The 21,817-nt window shown below is 41.8% G+C and overlaps 1 pseudogene; it reads right to left on the bottom strand.

The window, feature by feature from the left end:
• Positions 1 to 20,545, bottom strand: part of LOC147707382 (uncharacterized) — a 112,736-nt pseudogene extending 92,191 nt beyond the window's left edge.
• Between the last annotated feature and the right edge of the window lie 1,272 nt (positions 20,546 to 21,817).

Raw genomic sequence — 21,817 nt, 5'->3', positions numbered from 1 at the left:
GTCTCCTCCTTGTGTCATACTTTTATTTTGTCTCTCTTTCTGCTTGTTTATGGCCTTTATCTCATCTCTCTCTGTTCATTGCTGACCTTTATTTTGGCTCTTTCTGCATGTTTCCGATCTCTATTTTTTCTCTTTCTGCTCATTTCTGTTCTCAATTTTGCCTCCTTCTGCTAGATACTGGCTTTTAATATTGCTCTTTCTGCTAGATTCTGACCTCTATTTGGCTCTTTCAGCTTTTTTCTGACCTTTATTTTGCCTCCATTTGCTTGTTTCTGATCTCTATTTTGCCTCTCTTTAGCTCATTGCTAACTTTTATTTTGCCTCTTTTTGCTCACTTATAACATTTATTTGACCTGTTCTGCTCATTGATGAACTTTATTCTGCTTCTTTCTGCTTGTTTTTGACCTTTATCTTGCCGCGTTGTGCTAAATTCTGGCCTTCATTTTGCCTCTTTCTGCTCGTTGTTGACCCTTATTCTGCCTCTTTCTGCTTGTAGTTGACCTTTATTTTGCCTCTTTCTGCTCATTGCTGACGTTTATTCTGCCTCTTTCTGATAGTTTATGATCTTTATTCAGTCTCTTTCAGCTAAATTCTCACCTTCATCTTGCCCTTTCTGCTAATTTCTGAATGTTTTTCTACCTCTTCTTGTTTGCTTCTCACCTTTATTTTGCCTCTTCCTGCTCTTTTCTGACCTCTATTTTGCCTCTTTTTCCTTTTTACTTAACTTTTTTCTGCCTCTTTCAGCTTGTTGCTGAACTTTATTTTGCCTCTTTCTGCTCATTGCTTACCTTTATTTGCCCTCTTTTTGCTTGTTTCTGATCTTTATTCTGCCTTTTTCTGCTAATTTCTCATCTTTCTCTTTATTGTGCCTCTCTCTGATCTTTGCTGACTTTTATTCTGCATCTTTCTGATAGTTTTTGATCTTTATTTTGCCTCTTTCTGCTAATTTCTCACCTTTATCTTGCCCTTTCTGCTCGTTGATGACCTTTATTCTGCCTGTTTTTGCTCTTTTCTGAAATTTATTAAGTCTTTTTCTGTTCCATTCTCACCGTTATGTTGCCTTTTTCTACTAATTTCTGACCTTTATTTTGCCTCTTTCTGCACTCTATTTTGCATCTTTCTGCTCACTCATGGCCTAAATATTGCCTCTTTCTGCTCACTGCTGACCCTTATTTGGCCTCATTCTGCTCATTGCTGACTTTTATTTGGCCTCTTTTTTCTTGTTTCTGATCTTTATTCTGCCTCTTTTTGCTCCTTTCTCATGTTTCTCTTTATTTTGCCTCTCCCTGCTCGTTGCTAGCCTTTATTTTGCATCTATCTGATAGTTTCTGATCTTTATTCTGTATCTTTCTGCTAATTTCTCACCTTTATCCTGCCCTTTCTGCTCGTTGCTGACCTTTATTCTGCCTCTTTTCGCTCTATTCTAAAATTTATTCAGTCTTTTCTGTTTCATTCTCACTATTATGTTGCCTTTTTCTACTCATTTCTGATCTTTACTTTGCCTCTTTCTGGACTCTATTTTGCCTCTTACTGCTCATCGATTACCACTGTTTTACCTCTCTCTGCTTATTTCTAATTCATATTTTACCTCTTTCTGCTCAATGCTGACCTATATTTTGCCTCTTTCACCTGGTTTCTTAGCTTGGTTTTGTTTCTTTCTACTTGTTGCTGACCTTTATTGTGCCTTTTTCTGATCATTGCTGTCCTCTATGCGCCTCTTTTTGATTGTTTGTGATCTCTATTCTGACTCTTTCTGTTCATTTCTCACTTTTATGTTGCCCTTTCTACTCGATGCTGATCTTTATTCTGACTCTTTTTGCTAATTTCTGACCATTATTTATCCTCTTTCTGCTTATTTCCCACCTTTATTATCCATCTTGTTCTGGTTTCTCACCTTTATTTTGCCCTTCTGCTAGTTTCTGAATTTTATTTTGCCCTTTCTGCTCATTCCTGACCTCAATTGTGCTTATTTCTGCCCATTTTACCTTTATCTTCCCTCTTTCTGCTTTTGCTGACCCTTATTGTGCCTTTCTCCTCGTTTCAGACCTTTATTTTGCCTCTTACTGCTCGTATCTAATCTCCATTTTGTTTCTTTCTGCTCATGTGGAGAAGTGTGGCTCAATGGTTAGAGCAGGCAGTTCTCGATGCAGAGCTCTGGCCAGGGACCAGGGTTCGATTCCTGCCCCGGCGGCTCTTGGGCTCAATAATTCCCCTGACCGGATATTCTTGCCTCAGTGCCTATTCTGATCATGGGTCCCACGCTGCAACTCTGGGCAATAGCTTGCTTAGTCTCCACAATGGCCCCCACAACGTGTGGGATGGCTGGTCTGCACCATAGGGGTGCCCAGGAGTGGACACTTCACAGGAAAAGCCAGGAAGGGTTCCCTTGAGGTATTCGTACAAGCCCCGCAAAACCCACTGCGGGTAGCTGTGCGCTGTACAAAAACATTTACATTGCTGGCATTTAATTTGGTTCATTGTTGGCTTTTATTTCGCCTCTTCTGCTTGTTTCTGACCTTTATCTCACACCTTTCTGCTCTTTGCTGACCTTTATTCTGCCTCTTTCTGCTTGTTTCTGACCACTATTTTGGCTCTTTCTGCTCTTTGCAGACCTTTATTCGGCCTCTTCCTGCTCGTTGCTTACCACTATTTTCTTTCTTTAAGCTAATTTCTGTTATTTATTTTACTTTTTCTGCTCGTTTCTGATTCCAAATTTGCCTCTTTCCGCTTGCTTCTGCTCTTTAATATGCCTATTTCTGATCAATTCTGACTAACGGTGGGCGTAGCACTTCGCTCCGCCCACGGAGTGGGCGTAGTGTTGCCTACTTCGCACTACACGAAGTAGGCATAGTAGGCAACACTACGCCCACTGCGTGGGCGGAGTGAAGTTGCCTGCCACCCGCCTCCCTCCGGCCCTATTCTAATGCCCTTAAAATAATAAAAAGCATTGTAAAAGTAAAGAAATAAACTTACCAGCCATGTGGCATCCCGGTGCTCCATCTTGCTGGTATCTCTGCCGACTTCTTTACAAATAGGCAAGCGCGGACGCGCGCATGCGCATTTCTCGCAAGAAATGCGCATGCGCGGGCACCAGCACATGCGCATTTGGGAATTAGAAGTCGGCAGAGATACCAGCAAGATGCAGCTCATTGCTGACCTTTATTCTACTTCTTTCTGCATTTTCCCCCACCTTTATTTTGTCTCTTTCTGCTCTTTCCTCACCTTTATTTTTCCCTTTGCCGCTCATTTCTGACCTTATTCTGCCTCTATCTGCTCATTTCTCACCTTTATCTTGTCTCTTTCTGCTTGTTGCTGATCTTTATTTGGCCTCTGTTTGGCTAGTTTCTGATCTTTATTCTGCCTCTTTCTGCTCATTTTTCACCTTTCGCTTGCCTCTTTCCGCTCAATGCTGACCATTATTCTGCCTCTTTCTTCTTTTTCTGACCTTTATTCCGTCTCTTACTGCTCATTTCATATCTTTATCTTGCCTCGTGTTTCTAGTTCTGTCCTCTATTCTGCTAGTTTCCCACCTTTATCTGCAGGCCGATAAAGATGTGAAACTACTGCTTCCAGCTGGTGGGAGCACTTTGAAAGTTCCCGCCCACTTAAAGCTTAGTTTAGCTTGGTAGGAGCTGAAATCCAGCCAAGCTAAAGCAAACACCTATGTCCTGGGGTGGGTACCCAGAATACAGCAGGAGCCAGCTGTGGGTGGTGGCAATCCCCAGGCCCATATATGGCACCAGATTGGAGACCACATGGACCCCTCGCTCTATTTGCAAAGGCCATCCCAGGGAGGTGGTTGTCTCAGGGGCCGTATATGGTTGTGTGGACCAATCATCATGAGTGATATAATATATGAGGTCATATGCAGTGCATTGCTAACTATAACCACTAACCTTTGAAAGTGAGTGTGTGAGTGCATGAGTGTCTCAGTAGTTCTGTGAGTGGGTGTGAGAGTGTCTGAGTCTGCCTTTCAGTGGGTGTGTGACTGCCTAAGCAGGTTTGTGAGTGGGTGCGTGAGCAGAGCTATGAGTATGTGAGTGGGTCTGTGAGTGTGTGTATGAGTGGGTAAAGGTCTCTGAGTGGTAGTTTGAGGGCTTGTGTGGGTCTATGAATGGGTCTGTGAGTAGTGCTAGGGGTCTATGAGTGGGTGTGTAAGTGTCTGTTTGTCTGTGACAGGATTTTGGGCATTGTTCACAGCATTTAAAGGGGAGAACCATGAACGGTGACAAGAAAGAACAACCTTGTCACAGTCACTAAATGAGATTGAACAAAACAAGTATGCATACATCTCCATCATGGATTACAGATGGTATAAATGCAGAGAAAACACACTTGCTTTGCCTAGCCCATGCACACAAAGCTAGGATGATTAGTAGTTTACAGAAGTGAAGCTTGAACATTGGGCACCTGCTTTGTTTATATCTTCCCATTGAGGTTTCATTTCTGTGGAATGAGCATTGTGCAGAATCAATCCTATACTGTGTATTTGTTCAAGACGAGCTCACTGGTTTGTGCAATACCCTCACCCAAGTGTAGTACTTTCTAGTGCCTAATTAGTTGGGGAGAGGATGCTAACTAGCTGGGGAGAGAATGTGGCCATTACGGCTAGAGTGGTCGACCTCAGAGCTGGGGAACTGGGTTCGAGTCTCGGCAGGGACATCAACATTCTTTGATTCTGGGTAAATCACTTAATCTCACCATGCCTAATGAATGTGTCTGCATGTAATGTAACTGGTGCTCATGTAAAGAGCTCTGCTTCCTCTGGGTCTAGTTTGTGCTATGTAAAACTCTACACACACATGAGTCACCTCGAGTCTTTCTAGAGCTTTTTTTGTGACTATTGATACTGAATGGTTGCAATCTCTCTACAAACTACAAATTAACAGGCAATAGGGTGAATCATCCCTTAAGGATTAGAACCCTCACTCACCCAAGGGTGGCATGCTTCATATGGGTCCTCCTTACCAGTGGTGAAAACCTAGTCAGCACTGGGAGCTAGGACTTCTCGCTGTTTAAGGAAGGACCTCAGAGATGTTTTATTGGAAGGATGGAAATTAATTCCATATGTGAGAATGGTGGGTGTCGTGAGGTAGCAGCACTGGATAGAAAAATAAAGATAAAGTAACATTAAAATGGCCTAGAGTAGATACACTAGCATTATATTTATTATGGTGTTCTACCTGACAGGATTAAAACATAGAGCAACGCAGTGGTATGGATTTACAACCACCGTCACATTTAGGTCAACATGTTTCAGCCATTTTGATCAGATCCCTGTATCATAGGCTTTCTTCAGGACCAGTTGGAATAGTAATATTGCTGCTGCTACAGTTGTGCAAAATAATAAGAAATTCATAGATATACAAAACCAGTATTCCCGCGCTTTCTTTGTCAGGTAATACACAGGATATCTATAGTTATAGAAAAAATAGAGAGAAAAAAATGGCGTAATTGTACTCTGATGGAGAAAAACAATGAACATGTGAAAGCTCTGTCCCAAGATCTCTTAACGAAGAATTATCCTGTGCAGTTGATTCGCAGGTCCAAAAAACGTGCAGCTAATAACAACAGGGAGGCACTATTAGAGAAAATAATTAAGAAGGAAGCAAATCCCAGACTTACGTTTGTGAACACCTTCTCAAGCTTCTCCAATTCAGTTAAGAAAAGTATATCTCAAGACTGGAAAATACTGAACACAACAGACAATGAACTCCTTCCTTCGCTGTTCGCGTATAAACGCAGTACCAATATTAAAGATAAACTGGTACACACAAGACCCAGAGAGAGCCAACCCCTAGTTACCCAACCTATGTTGTTGAATCTTCCTCCGGTGGTAGGGCTTTTCCCTTGTGGAATGTGCACAGTGTGCACGCAAACGGAAAAAACAACGGAGATTGACATCGGTACTGAACGACCATGAAAAATATTGAGACACACCAACTGTAACAGTGAGCGACTCATTTACTTGATTTGGTGTCCTTGTAATCTCCGTTATGTCGGAATGACTACGAGAAAATTAAGATAAGGATCCAAGAACATAAGAGTACAATTAGGTGTGGCAAGCGCTCAACAAAACTGACCAACCATTTTTCTAGATAAACACTACAGTGACAGTGAATTATGATGGGTAGTCTTAGAACAACCATGGATCCCACCACACTTGTCAGATTCATCAAAATTCTTATTTCGTAAAGAACAACGTTGGGTCTACAAACTGAAAACTGGTGTAATGGGTTTGAATGGTGATATACCATGGGTAGCATTATAGGAATCCTTTATGATTGACCTACAGCTTTAATCTTTGAATTCCCATGTCACTATCAATCTTCTCATGAATAATATCAGTAGTAGCTTCAAGATCCTAAATTTCACTTAATCGACACAGCACACTCTATTTAGGAAAGCACTGGTAAACAAACATCTTAATCAGGCATGACTATTGTAAATAGGATGACTACGGACAAATCTACTAATAAAGAGTCTTTTTCTCAAGTATAATACACTTTCACCACTGGTAAGGAGGACTCATATGATGAAGCATGTCACCCTTGGGTGAGTGAGGGTTCTAATCCTTAAGGGATGATTCCCCCTAGTGGCTGTTAATTTGTAGTTTGTAGAGAGATCGCAACCATTCAGTATAAATAGTCACAAAAAAGCTCTAGAAAGACTCAAGGTGACTCATATGTGTGTGGTATTTAGAACAGGGGAACTCTCACTTCGTGGTTTTTAAACTTATTCCTTTGGACCCTTAATCTACGGTAGTCCTATATGAAACTCTACCAAAAAAAGAAATTAGTGTTGCTTGGCTGGCTAAATGTGTAGTGCATACACTACAACTGCATAAAGGATGCAGAGAAAATGTATTCAGTGATCTTGTGTGTCAGTAACTTTGCCAAAGTGATTGTTCCTGCAGCGTCTTTGCCAGATATCTTTACAATTGTGGAACTGTAGAGAAAACAATTGGATAACTGCACTTTCCTGAAGTGAGTGCTTCTTTAGAGCATAGGCAATCATTTTCCTAGGCGTGCGGAACAAATCTCCAAAATTGGGCAGGAAACACACTGGGGGGTTTAGTAAGCTGTCATTCATCCGGGGAAAAGGTTGGGAAGACGTTGCATACCAATAATGTATATGGGTCGGGCATGTAGACAAGTTTACAAAGTTCTTGTTTATAAAAGTTAAGAACACAATCGTTGGTCTCAGCAGCAGATGACAAGAAAGAACCTCTTCAGGGAAGGGGGATTGAGTAGCCCCCACTTCCTGGGAAAATTTTGACCACAGGATCACATCTCTCAGGGCCCGGCCATTACCTAATGGGGCCATCTATGGCTACAGGATGGGGGCCACATGGCTCTCCTCCTTTCACTCAATAGGGCCTGTCATGGGGAAGTGGCAGTCCCTGTGGTCAAGAACAACCCAGGATGGGAGCTGTGCCTCTCACTTTAAAAAAGCATTTGGCAGTGGGGTGATGGTGGTCCCTGCAGGCCGGGTGGTCTCTGAGGCGCCCCATAACAAATATTAACAAATAAATTAGCACCGGGGAGGTGGCGGTCCCCGGGTCATATAGAGATGGGTCCTGTGCACCCCTTCTTAATTTTTATTTAACCCCGCATGTCCCTAGGACCTTGCACACCCAGGGGATAAATAATAGAGAAGTTCACGCTTCTCTTTTTTTTCAGCGGGAGCCGCGGCTCTAGTGCGGTTTCTGACTAAATGTTAATAAATATGTTTTTTTGCCCTGGTAGGGTCCCTCTGTGACCACCCCCTACAAGAAGCCTATGGGGTCATGGTATTCCTACCCTGCCCCCTTATCTTTTTTTTTACATTGTTTGTACAATACGGCTAAAGCTGAGTCAAAAGATGGCAGTCAACACTTCCTGGTTTGAAGTGATGGCCGCCAATCAGCTTTGAGCATGGAGACTGTTGGCTCTTCTGAGGATCTGGGTCCCTATGTATCCAAATTTGTATTTACCTTAATAGTGCAGTAAGACATGTGTAATTACTCACTTTTACAGTCATTCACGCACCTACTAAATCATCCATTCAGACACTCATACACCCGCTCATTCTTCAATACACCTTGTCACATTCACTGGATGATGTCATCAGTGATGTCATTTAAGATGTCATTTAAGATGTCAACAGTGATGACACTGACCATGTCATGATTGATGTAATATGTGACATCATCAGCAGTACATTGCGGGGGCGCAAATTATAGTTAGGTCAACTAACTATAATGGCTGAATTTCACTGGTTTTGTACGAGTGAAATGTCAAACTAACTATATTTCAGTGATTTTCTAAGGTTTTTTAAATGCTAATTTCTAACTATAACATCCCTGAAACCTATGATTTTTAACAGTGAATTTCTAAGGTTTTTTAAACGCTAATTTCTAACAATACCGCCCCGGAAACCTATAGTTGTTTCAGTGAATTTGTAAGGTTTTTTAAATGCTAATTTCTAACTATAATGTCCCTAAAAACTATGGTTTCTTCTGTCAATAACAAAGGTTTTTTAAATGCTAATTTTTAACCATGCCTACATAGGTAGGACATGTGCAGAAAGAAGAAGAAAGACACACAAAGAAGCAAGAGCAATGCAGAAAGAGGCAACAGAAGTCCAGAAAGACAAAGAAAGGTACAAAAGAAGCACGATATGTACAGAAGGAACCAACAGAGGTACAGAAAGAGGCCTTATTGCAAAGTCATCCTGTGCATCCAACTTTTTGTTGACTGGTACTGGTGGTAACTGACTAACCAGGCCAGGAGGCAGTGCTTTGGTGAAAGTCACTGCTGAAAGACACTTAGGATACAGTGAAAGCACCTATATACACTAGGGTAAACTATGGGTTGGGGTACCCCTGTGATTGCCATGACCTTCTATGTAAGGCCCTAGTACATAATAGGGCAGGGGAATTAGAACTATCTCTAAGTCAGAGGTGGTGAAAAAGGCCAGAGAAGTACAGAAAAAAGCAAAGGAGGTGCAAAAAGAGGCAAGAGGCGTGCCAAAAGACATAAGAGAGGAGCACAAAGAGGCAAGAGAGGTACAGAAAGAGGCATGAGGGGTACATAAATAAGGAAGAGAAGTACTGAAAGAGGCAAGAGAATTCCTGAAAGAAGCAACAGAGGTATATAAAGAAGCAAGAGAAATGCAGAAAGAGGCAAGTAAGGTACAGAAAGAAGAAAGAGCAGTGCAGAAAGAACCAACAGACTTACAAAAAGAGGCAAGAGGGGTGCAGAGTTACAGAAAAAAGCAAGAGAAGTGCAGAAAGAGGCAAGAGAGGTACAGAAAATCGCAAGAGAACAGCAGAAAGAGGCAAGAGAGATGCACGAAAGGGAAGAAAGGTGTAGAAAGAAGCAAGAGAGGAACAGAAAGAGGCACAAGAAGTGAAGAAAGAAGCAAGAAAGGTACATAAAGAGGGAATATGAGTGCAGAATTTGAGAACAAGGTGAAGAAAGAGACAACAGGGGTGCAGAAAGAAGCAAGTGAGGTACATAAAGAGGCAATAGAAAGGCAGAAAGAAGCAGCAGAGGAGCAGAAAGAGGCAAGAGGGGTAAAGATGGAGGAGAAAGAAATGCAGAGAGAAGGAAAGGAAGTGCAGAAAGAGCCAAGTGAGGTACAGAAGGAAGCAAGAGAATTTCAGAAAGAGGCAGAAGAGTTGCTGAAACAGATAAAAGTGGTATAGCTAGAAGGAACAGGTATGCAGACAGAGGCAAGAGAAGTACAGAGAGAAGGAAGATGGGTAAAGAAAGAGGCAAGAGGGATGCAGAAACTTGCAAGAGAGATGCAAAAAGAAGCAATAGCAGTGCAGAAAGAACCAACAGAGGTGTAGAAAGAAGCAAGAGTGGTACAGAAAAAGGCAAGAGAGGTACAGAAAGAGTCAAGAGAGGTGCACAAAGAGGCAAAGGGGATAGATAAAGAGGCTAGATGGGTGTAGAAAAATGCAAGAGAAGTGCAGAAAAGAAGCAACAGAGGTGCTTAAAGAGGCAAGAGGGGTACAGAAAGAGGCAAGAGAAATGCAAAAAGAAGCAACAGTGCGGCCAGAAGAGAGGTGCATAAACAGGCAAGAAAGGTACAGAAAGATGCAACATGGGTGCAGAAAGAGGTAAGAGGGATACAGAAATTTGAAAGAGAGGTGCATAAAGAAGCAAGAGCCATGCAGAAAGAAGCAAGAGAAGTGCAGAAAGAAGCAAGAGAGGTGGATAAATAGGGAAGATGGATGTAGAAAGAGGCAAGAGAAGTGCAGAAAATGGAAAAAGACCAGCAGAAAGAGGCAAGAGGGATGCAAAAAGGGAAGAAGGGTGCAAAACAAAGTGGGAGAAGTGAAGAAAGAGGCAATAGAAGTGCAGAAAGAAGCCATAGAGGTGCAGAAAGAGGCAAGCGGTTGTAGAAAGAGGAGAGAAAGGCGCAGAAAGAAGCAAAAGAGGTGCAGAAAGAGGCAAGTGGGGTGCAGAGAAGGCAAGAACATTGCAGAAAGAGTCAAGAGATGTGTAGAATGAGGCAAGTGTGGTGCAGAAGGAGGCAATAGAACTACAGATAGAGGCAAGAGAGTTGCAGAAACAGTAAGAAGGGGTATAGAAAGAGGGAACAGGTATGCAGACAGAAGCACAAGATGTGCGGGAAGAGGGGTACAGAAAGAGGCAAGAGGGATGCAGAAATTTGCAAGAGCAGTGCAGAAAGAACCAACAGAGGTGTAGGAGGTAGCAAGAGGGTTACAGAAAAATGCAAGGGAAGTGCAGAAAGAAGCAACAGAGGTGCTTAAAGAGGCAAGAGGGGTACAGAAAGAGACTAGAGAAATGCAGAAAGACGTAACCGTGCTGCCAAAAGAGGGAAATGAGGTGCATAAATAGGCAAGAAAGGTACAGAAAGATGGAAAATGGGTGCAGAAAGTGGTAAGAGGGATACAGAAATTTGAACGAGAGGTGCACAAAGAAGCAATGCAGAAAGAAGCAATAGAACTGCAGAAAGAAGCAAGAGAGGTGAAGAAATAGGGAAGATGGATGTAGAAAGAGGCAAGAGAAGTGCAGAAAATGGAAAAAGACCAGCAGAAAGAGGCAAGAGGGATGCAAAAATAGCAAGAAGGGTGCAGAAAGAAGTGGGAGAAGTACAGAAAGAGGCTAGAGAAGTGTAAAAAGAAGGAAAAGAGGTGCAGAAAGAGGGGAAACGAATGCAGAAAGAGACAATAGGGATACAGAAAGAAGCAAGAGAGGTACAGAAAGAGGCAAAAGAAGTGCAGAAAGAAGCCATAGAGGTGCAGAAAGAGGCAAGGAGTTGTAGAAAGAGGCAAGTAGGGTAGAGAAAAAGGCAAGAACATTGCAGAAAGTGCCAAGAGATGTGTGGAATGAGGCAAGAGACATGCAGAAAGAAGCAAGAAACGTGCAGAAAGAGGCAAGTGTGGTGCAGAAGGAGGCAAGAGAAAGAACTGCAGATAGAGGCAAGAGAGTTGCAGAAACAGGCAAAAGGGGATAGAAAGAGGGAACAGGTATGCAGACAGAGGCACAAGATGTGTGGGAAGAGGGATACAGAAAGAGGCAAGAGGGATGCAGAAATTTGCAAGAGAGGTTCAAAAAAGATGCAAGAGCTGTGCAGAAAGAACCAAAAGAGGTGCAGAAAGAGTCAAGAGGGTTACAGAAAAAGGCGCGAGAGGTGCAGAAAGAGACAGGAGAGGTGCACAAAGAGGCAAAAGGGGTAGAGAAAGAGGCATGAGGGTTGCAGAAAGTAGCAGGGGAAGTGCAGAAAGAAGCAACAGAGGTGCTTAAAGAGGCAAGAGGGGTACAGAAAGAGGCAAGAGAAGTGCGGAAAGAAGCAACAGAGGTGCCAAAAGAGGCAAGAAAGGTACAGAAACAGGAAAGAAAGATACAGTAAGAGGGAATGGGGTACAGAAAGAGGTAAGAAGGATACAGACATATGTACGAGAGGTGCAGAAAGAAGCAAGAGTAGTGCAGAAAGAAGCAAGAGAAGTGCTGAAAGGAGCAAGCGAGAATATAGGGGAATAGGGGTGCAGAAAGAGGCTTGAGGAATGCAGAAATTTACCAAAGAGGTGCAGAAAGAAGCAAAAGCAGTGCAGGAAGAACCAACAGAGGTGGAAAATGTGGAAAGAAGGTTGCAAAAATGGGTAGGAGAGGTGCACATAGAGGGGTACAGAAAGAGGCAGGTGGGGTGCTGAAAGAAGGAAGAGAAATGCAGAAAGAAGTAAGAGAGGTGCTGAAAGAGGGGCAAAGGGGGCAGAAAGAGTTAGTGCAAAAAGAAGCAACAGAGGTACAGAAAGAGGAAAAAGAGGTACAGAAACAGGCAGGAAAGGTGTAGAAAGAGGGAACAGGGGTGCGGAAACAGGCAGGAAAAGTACAGAAAGTAGGAAGACGCGTACAGAAAGACGCAAGAGAGATACAAAAATTTGCAAAAGAGGTGCTGAAAGAACCAACAGAGGTGCAGAAAGAGGCAAGAAATATACAGAAAGAGGCATGAGGGGTGCAGAAAGAAGGAAGAGAAGTGCTGAAAGAGGCAAGAGAATTGCTGAAAGAAGCAACAGAGCTATAGAAAGAAGCAAGATAAATGCAGAAAGAGGCAAGTAAGGTGCAGAGTGAAGCAAGAGCAGTGCAGAACGAACCAACAGAGTTACAAAAAGAGGCCACAGAGGTGCAGAAAGAGGTAAGAGAATAGCTGAAAGAAGCCACAGAGTTGCAGAACAAGGCAAGAGAGGTGCAGAAACAGGCAGGATAGGTGCAGAAAAAGTGAACAGGGGTGCTGAAATAGGCAAGAGGGATACAGAAATGTGCAAAAGAGGTGCTGAAAGAAGCAAGAGCAGTGCAGAAAGAGGCAATAGGGGTGTAGAAAGAGGTAGTAGAGGTGCAGAAAGAGGCAAGAGGGGTACATAAAGAGGGGTACAGAAAGAAGGAAGAGAGGTGCAGAAAGAAGCAACAGAGGTGCTGAAAGAGACAAGAAGGGTGCAGAAAGAGGGAAGACGGGTGCAGAAAGAGGAGAGAGGGGTACAGAAATAAATAAGTGAGATACAGAAAGAGGCAACAGAGGTGCAGAAAGAGTCAAGAGAGGGGCAGAACGTAGAAGAGATTTGCAGAAAGAGGCAAGAGAAGTGCAGAAAAAGAAAGAAATGTGCAGAGAGAAGCAACAGAAATGCAGAAAGAGGCAAAAGAAGAGTGGAAGGAAGCAAGAGTGGCTTGCACACCATTAGTGCCAATTGAACACCCACATTTAGCAATACGTTCTAAGTTTGCAAAGGGCCTTCCACCACGCTGTAGCTGTTGTCGCTGCATTTTGTTTTATAACATTTAAGCTAGAAACAAGGCTTATTTTGTTCAACTCTGCAGATTAGGGAGCAGATGATGGATTATGTGGCTAATGTGGAAAATGTATAATTGTGAGAAAGTGGGTACAGCCAAACAGGTGTATATTTCCGAAGGGCCCTGCTCATACCTCTGACTAGATCCACAAGTGCTCTTCGGTGATTCCTTCTTTTTTTGTCTCACTCGGTTCATAGTTGAGCTTCTATGGAAATGAGGAGGACTAAACCTGAGGTTACCACTCCACAACAAAGACTACCATATCACATAATTACTCTCCATAACAAATAATCCCACTTTACATAATTCCTACACACTAAATACCACATACGTTTTGGGACCCCTCTTTTTTCTTGGCCCCTGCTTGATGAACCAAACCCAGACTTTCATGACAGGAGCTGACCTGGGTAAACCATTAGTTTTGAAAATTTCACAAAGATTTGTCAAACGGCGCCAAAGATATTGGCAAATCAAAAAAGCGTTTCCTATGGAAAATAGGTCCTTACTATAACTACCTACTGGCGAACGCATATATATATATATATACATACACATATACATATACATTAGTCCAACGCATTCCTAGATACTACTATCTATGTATCAGGAAGCAAATTGGAATCCACACTCTTTAGGAAGCCTACAGCTGTAAATGCCACCTTACATGCACATAGTTCCCATCCAAGCCACCTTATTAGAAGCATCCCGTACGGGGAACTTCTAAGACTCAAACGCATTTGTAGCACCGATGAGGAGCTTGCAAAATGCACTCACAATGCATTAGCCAGATTTAAAGCTAAAGGCTACAGTGAGTCAGTCCTCAAGGAGGCCAGTGACAAGGCAGAACTTAGGACAAGGGAATCCCTATTAGGTGCAGTCAGCAAGTCATCCACGATAGGACATAATGGAGATGAGGAGAATGATCCATGACTTATCACTACATTTAACAGGCAACATAAACAGTTGAAGGCCATTATGAACAACAACTGGCCTATTTTGAAAACAGATGCTGTGTTAGCTCTCTGTCTACCTGAGAAGCCTTCCATTACTTACAGACGTGCTGTTTCTATGAGAAGCCAACTAGTAAAAAACAGCCCTGAGACAAAACTATTATTCATGGCTACAACCTAAAACTGGCTTCTACTAATGCACCTCTTGTAGGGCTTGTAAATTTGGCGCTAATCGAATGTCCTACACAACTCCCTTCAGCTCTAAGGAAATACAGATCAAAGGGCACTATACTTGCCGGATGGAATTTGCCGTCTATGTCCTTACTTGTACCTGTGGCCTCAACTATGTGGGCAGCACAAAACTTCAAGTACATACCCGCATTCTCCAACATTTGAGAGCCATTGTAAATAACGATGCCACCTATCTGGTCGCTCGTCATTTTAATGACAAGCACAAAAATGATCTCCAGTGCCTTACCTACTTTGTGATTGATGCCGGTCCTAAGTTCAGACGGGGGGTCAATAGAGAAAGGATTTTAAGACAATTGGAGACTCGTTAAATTGTAGAACTTGACACTAAGGTCCCTTTCGGTTTGAACACTACAGAAGATGTGCATACTTACCTGTAGTGATTCTATTCTGTATCTTCCATTCCCCCTAATCACATATCATACTGAATCTTCTAGTCTGAACAATACTTTCCTCTGGTTGTATATAGGTTTGGACTTGTTTTTACAACACACACTTTCGCTATTTTTACTTAACCTTCACTTATTTATTAATTTTTCCTATATTTCATATACATTATTTGAATTTAGTCAGGTAATATCATCCAAGGACACCTCCACTAATGTTCGCAGTTTGTGAATATTCTGGTTCTGAGTACTGTAATTCATTTATGTTTACATGTGGGCGTATTTGCACATTTATATTGTTGAACTGATCTAATTGTATCACACAATTGTGATGTTTTGCACATTTAGAAGGGGGTCAAATGATGTTTTTATGGAATATTTTTTTACAGACTTTTAAACTGTCCTTTATGGTGATCAGATGTGTTACATTATATACAAAATGGTAGTATCAGTACAGGACACCAATTATACTGAAGTGGACATATTGCATTCATGCTTTTATAAATGGTCCAGTATTTATCACGGTATTTATACAGATATTTATTTATTTATTTATTGATATATTGTTATATCAATTTTAAATGTATATCTAATTATCCAGTATACATTTGTGTGTCTTGCCAATGTTATTTTTAGTTGGTTTAAATGAATTATTCATTTTAGACTGAAGTATACTTGTTTAACATTGTGCCCTGTTCACCGGTATGTTTTCTAATTCTTTTGGACTACTATAATTTTAAGTCTGCTTTCCATATTCATTAATCATGTGACATGGGCTCAGCATTTTAAAAATGTGTCTTTCTGCAAAGCCTACTACTATGTGATCAAGGCCGGTGTTCCGGCTAAAACGCGTAATGGCAGGCATTTTAGAGATGAAATAAAAATATTTTCTTTGCCACAAAGAGGAGTTTGCTTTGTTCCTTCTCGCCATACCTGGAGGTTTTGGAATGAATGGTTGTAATATATATATATATGTGTATGTGTGTCATTATATATGTATATATATATATCTATGTTGCCAGTATGACCTAATTTCCATAGAAAAGCAGTTTTTGTTTTGTTGCCGCTTAAGAATCCTCACAATATTTTAAAAATTAATAAACCACTCACCTCATCTGCTGTCTTGAGAATTTTGGAGTGATCTGTCAAGTGGGGGCCAGGAAAAAGGGGGTCCCAAAATGTTTTTCTTCATGGTAATTTCCTTAAGAAACTTTAGATACAGACACAGCGCGAACTGCTAAATGGAATTACACCACAAATGGTAAAAAAGTAGCTCTTGGTCCAGAAAGTACTCTTTTCCTTAAATGGTGTAAATCCATTCAGTAGTTGCTGAGAAATGTAAAGAAATTTCCAGTTACATATCTCTAGGGAATTGGTTGAGCTGCAACTGCTGCCTATCTCATGCTTTTATGCGATTGGCTGCCAACAGTTCAAACTAGGAAGTGTTGGCAGTCATCTTGTGACTCAGTTGAACCATGCCCCTACAGGGCCAAAAAAGCATTTTTTTAAAAACATTTACACGGAAGTCACGTTAGATTTGTGACCTCCGCCGGCAAAAAAGAAAAAACGTAGCACAAACTCCTGAGCTTCATTTAAATCAGGCCCCCGGGTGGGCCAGGTCCGTGGGCTCTTGAAAATAATGACAGGTCCTACACAGCCCCAGTGACTGGCACCTCCCCAGGGCTAGATATAAGAGATATGCGCGTGGCCATGCAGCCCCCACACAGCCCCTGGGCTTGCCAGCTCCCCGAGGCCAAGTTAACTAATAATGTATGGGTGGCTTCGCCCCTCCACGCAGCACAGGGGACTGCCACCTTCCTGGGGCTATATCAAATATTAACGCATGGGGGGCGCCAGCCCACCTATGCAGCCCCGGGAACCACCACCTACCCGAGCCAACTCTGTTAAGTTAGATAATGGGGCCACCATCTCCATGGGGCTTGATAAATGTTGGAGGTGAACCTCTCGTGGGCCTGTGGATGGCCCTGTGGACCTCCATCCCCAGTGCTGGCTCCTGCAATGCTCCGGAGTGCCCAGGACATTGCAGTTTGCTGTGGCATGCCAGGAGCATAGCTCGCACCATGAAATCAGCTCTGCTTTAAGCAAGCACAAGCAGAAAGTGCTCTTGCTTGCTGAAAGGAGATCAGTGTCTGTTTTCCTGCCGGTTGTGAAGCAAACAGATCCAGGGAGCTTCATGTCTTCAGCTCCCTAGATTTGCATGCAATTTTGGCTCCCGCAGGAGGAAGGAGCTGGCAGGGACCCTGGGGGCCTTCAACCTCCCCCCACAGTCCCATTGATAAGTGGATGCCCCCCTTCCTCAGAAGTAGACAAAAAAAGCTGGAAACTCACAGGAGGCCCCACCCCCTTTCTCCATCACTCTGCAAAGAACTTCTCAGCACATTGCTGGCGTGGCGATGAGGTCCCCTTGCCTCCTGAAAGCCTCAGAAATAAAGTTGACTTTATCCCCCAAGCAGCAGTGTGCAGGGAGGCATGTTTATAGAGTGGTGGAGAAAGGGCATGACCTCTGGCAACCTCACAGCAATCCAGCTCTGTGGGTCTTAAGGGAGGTAGCTGGAGGGATATTTGGCCCCCAATGACCCTCAAGAGCCAACTAGTAGTGTGCCAAGTGGGGCATTTGCAGAGTGGTGGAGAAAGGGGGAGGGTGGCCCCCAAAACCTCTCAGCAAACTTACTGTGTGGTACTTCCTGGAGGTAACAAGAGGGTTAGTTACCAACACCAAACTCATAAAAAGGCCTTAAGATTTTCAATTTATATTTCAATGTTTAAAATATTTTAAATGTAATAATGTAATATATTTAATAATAATTGTATTTAATATATATACACCCAATAACCAATAACCAAATAAACCAATATAATAATAATTTAAAAAGTAAGCATCATAAAAACTATCAATTTAGTAACAAATTATTAAAGGTAAAAATTTAATTAATTATAAATATTTAATTTTTATGTACACAAAAACTTAATAATCTATTTTTAAATAAAGTAAACAATAGTATACAATTCTATAAATAATAAATATACCATTCCCACTCTAATATGTACCACAGTATAGGTAAAATTTACTATTCCCACTCTACACACTGCAACAGCAGGAAACATACTTTAATCGGGGAGCGGGGAAAAAAAGCTCCCAATACAGTCAGTGTAACATTAGGTAAAGTGTTGGATAGCAGAGAGGTAAATGTACTATTCCCAATCCAATCAGTACAACAGGGCAGAAAGTGTTGTTTGCAGACAGTAAAATGTACTATTCCCAATCCAGTCAGTGAAACAATAGGGAAGTGTTGGATTGCGGACGGGTAACATTTACTATTCCTACTCAAGTCAGCTCAATAATAGGGAAAGAGTTGGATTGCGAGAAGTAAAATGTACTATTCTCATTCCAGTTAGTGCAACAGTAGAGAGTGTGTTGGATGGCAGAGGGCTAAAATTTAATTTTCCCACTCCAGTGTGTGCATTATAAGTAAAAGTGTTGGATTTCTGAAGGGTAAATGAAGGTGTTAGATTGCGGAGGGCTAGAAATTATTATTCTCATGCCAGTCAGTTCCACAATAGGGAAAGTGTTGGAATGCATAGAGGTAAATGCACTATTCCACTCCAGTCAGTGCAACAGGAAAAAAAGAGTTGGGTTGCAAATGGGAAAAATGTACTATTCTCACTCCATTCAGTACAAGAGTGGGATAAATGTTGGATGGCTATAATTTTGTACTCCCACTGTACTCTAGAAACAAAGATATTCACTTCAATAAAATAAATTCAAAACTATAATTATTAACTATAAATATAAATATGTTAAAATGTATATATTTTAAAAAGGAACAAATTAAATATTTAGTACAATGTTTAATATATATCATAAAGTAAAACAATAATTATTTTGCTAAAATACCAAACTAGGGGTGTGATTACGATGCTGATCAGTCCAACAGGCTCCATGGCAGAGACAGGATCGCCGACTAGAAGTCAGTGGTCCCACTGCCTGAATTCCGATGTGATTGCCTTCAGGGTAGTCGCAATGTGTATATTTTATATTGTGATGTGTGCTGTGGCTGCAGCACACACCGCAATAGAAAATAAACACATTTAAAACATTCCAGCACTATGTGTCTGGCACCATGGGTGGCCTGACACATGGTGCAGGTATGTTTAGGGGGGCACAATAGTGGAGGGCCATGCGGGAAAGGGGCCATTGCTAGGGGCCCCCCAAGGCACTCGCCGCCTATCTTTTCATGGCAAGCGAACCATCCTGAAAGGGCAGGTGGAAAGGTAAATTGTAATCCCTATGACGGTGCCTGAATAGGCACCGTACTCAATGTAGGGATTACTAACCTTCCGAAGGACCGGAGGGCTCCTTGAGCTCATCTGAAGTGCAGCAGACGGTATCTCTGCAATACTACACAAACTACACAACACAGATTAGAAATGTATATTAAAATGCATATTATTTACACAGTTCACATAATTAAACATCTATTACAACATTTTTAACCCCTCACATGCTCATGACAAGCTGAGCTCGTCATGAGGCACGGCTGCGCTGTGCTGATGACGAGCTGAGCTCGTCATGACACGCACGGCGTTCACATGCAGGTCTAATTCCCCCACTGTGCTGAACGTTCTGAAAAACGGGCGAGGTCATGACGAGCTCAGCTCATCATGAGCACAGCGCCACTGTGCCGTGTGACAAGCTGAGCTCATCACAACCACAGTGGCGCTGCACGCGCCCCCTTCCCTCCTGCACCGTGGGGGAATTAACCCCGCAGCGAAGGGGTTAATATTTAACTAATGAAAAAGATATATATGTAATTACCTTTGCACCCTTTATCTGTAAAAAACAAACAGCACACAGTTTATGTATAAAAATGTAAAATATATTAATTTCATAATGTACATATTTAATTAGTAATTTCTAAATTAATATTAATAATTAACTCAGAATGAATTAATTATATTTAATTAACTTCCAACCCTTTACCTCTACAAATGCAACAACTCACATCTAATATGCATCCTAAACAATATCTTAATGACACTTTTTACATAACTATTTATTATGTAAATAATTATTTTAAATGAACATTTTTTTATTAATATAATTCATTTCCCACTCACCCTTCAGCCATATCAAATCAAAACCATCCCCCCAAAAATTTATAAATCACACAATTAACATATTTAGGTTGGACTTTAGGCTAAGATCACTATCTGACATGGCAGGATTACCCCCCTTGCTTACTGGAGGAGGATTTGGGCAGTCCGGTTTCTCGAGTCCTACCCACAAGTACTGATCGAAATTCTCTCCTAAGCGAGCTCCAGTAGTATCCTATAGATAAAATATGTGAAGACCACATTGCGGGAGATTGGGATAGCCAGCTTAGAGTGGGCACCTGGTATGGCAGGCGCTATCCCTAATTTCCACATTAAAACAGCCTCCTGGCAGTATAGGGATTCCCTCCTGCATCTGTCAGCGAGCCATGGTACCTTGGCTGACGGTTTTCTTTTGGTCAAGGCAACCTACACGAAAAAGGATTTTCTGGGTGAGTTCAAGCCACCCCGAGCCAAGCGACTCTATCTGCAGTTTCGCTATTGAACCCTTCCACTTAATTCCTTCACTGCCAAGTGTCTCCATGCTCCGATGGGATGTGGTGCTGCCAATGAAACCATCAAGACATCTTGTTTTTCTGCCCTGTCTACAAGAACTCTTGGAGGTTTTGGATAATTCCACTGTGTCGGTGTCTGGGCATGAAAAAAAAGTTAAGAGGCCCTTAGGATGTTGAGATTTGACACAAGCAAACTGTTTTTGCGCTCATCCCAGTATCTGATGGCGAGGCTGGAGGCGATCTAATCATCTGGCTGATGCAATTGATTCCTGTATGAAATGATATAATGTTGTGTCATATTTGTATAACTGTCCCAAATATTCCCTAGTAGTAAGAATTATGAATTAGGTTCTGCCCTGACGCAAGGCAGTTTATGTTTGTGGATTGCACTTTATCTATTTCTTACTGTAATTAACATTTGAATGGTTGTGTTCCTCATTATCTATTGTAAGTGCTTTAAGAGTAACAGCTTGTTATGTAACCCATTGTTTTATATGTTTTTTAATCTTTTTACATCATGATCATATTGTGTTATGTATTTTTATGCCATAAGCGCCGAAAGAAATACTGTTTGATTTTTTTATATTAAGGATTTGGATATTTGAATATACTTTTTTGATTTGGTTTACTTTTTTTTTTTTGCCAATTGATGTGCCATGGGCATACCATTGATTTGATGATTTCTACTACGTTTGTTGGTACATTACTGCTGTAAGGTCATTTATATTCACTGAATACATCCAATATTAAAAGCACCAAGTGGGAGTCTATTTTGGAATTATTCCTGAGGGAGGTCCTGAATTCACTTTGTCTTCCACTGACCCTTCTGATTAGGGCACACGTTGACTTGTTCGGGAACCATTTAGAGAATATTCTGCTAAGAAGAGTAACAATGGTGAGTGCAAGAAACTATATAGGACATGAAATTATGAAAATGATAAGGGATGTATGACCTTACAACGCAGGCTATTACAACGCCTGCCTTTACAACGCGGTTTTTACATCGCATACCTTTACAACGCATAGCGCTTAGAGGTGCTGGATAGTGAAAAGTTTAATTTTCTATTCCAACTCCAGTCCCCGTGGACACTAGGGAAGGTGTTGGATAGAAAATTAAACTTATTCCCTATCCTAGAGCGCCCCCCAGCGCAATGCGTTGTAATGGTTTGCGTTGTAATGACCGAGTTGTAATGGTAGTGCGTTGTAAAAGTTTCGTTGTAAAGGCTGTTTACCAATGATAAGTGAAAAAGTGAGGGGATATCATTTTCAATTGGTTGCTATGGTCCCAAAGGTCTGGGTTG

This window comes from Lissotriton vulgaris, chromosome 6, assembly GCF_964263255.1.
Source record: "Lissotriton vulgaris chromosome 6, aLisVul1.2, whole genome shotgun sequence".
In the NCBI taxonomy this organism is placed as follows: Eukaryota; Metazoa; Chordata; class Amphibia; order Caudata; family Salamandridae; genus Lissotriton; species Lissotriton vulgaris.
The sequence above is the reverse complement of the archived record's forward strand: the minus strand, read 5'-3'. Positions and strand labels throughout refer to the sequence as shown.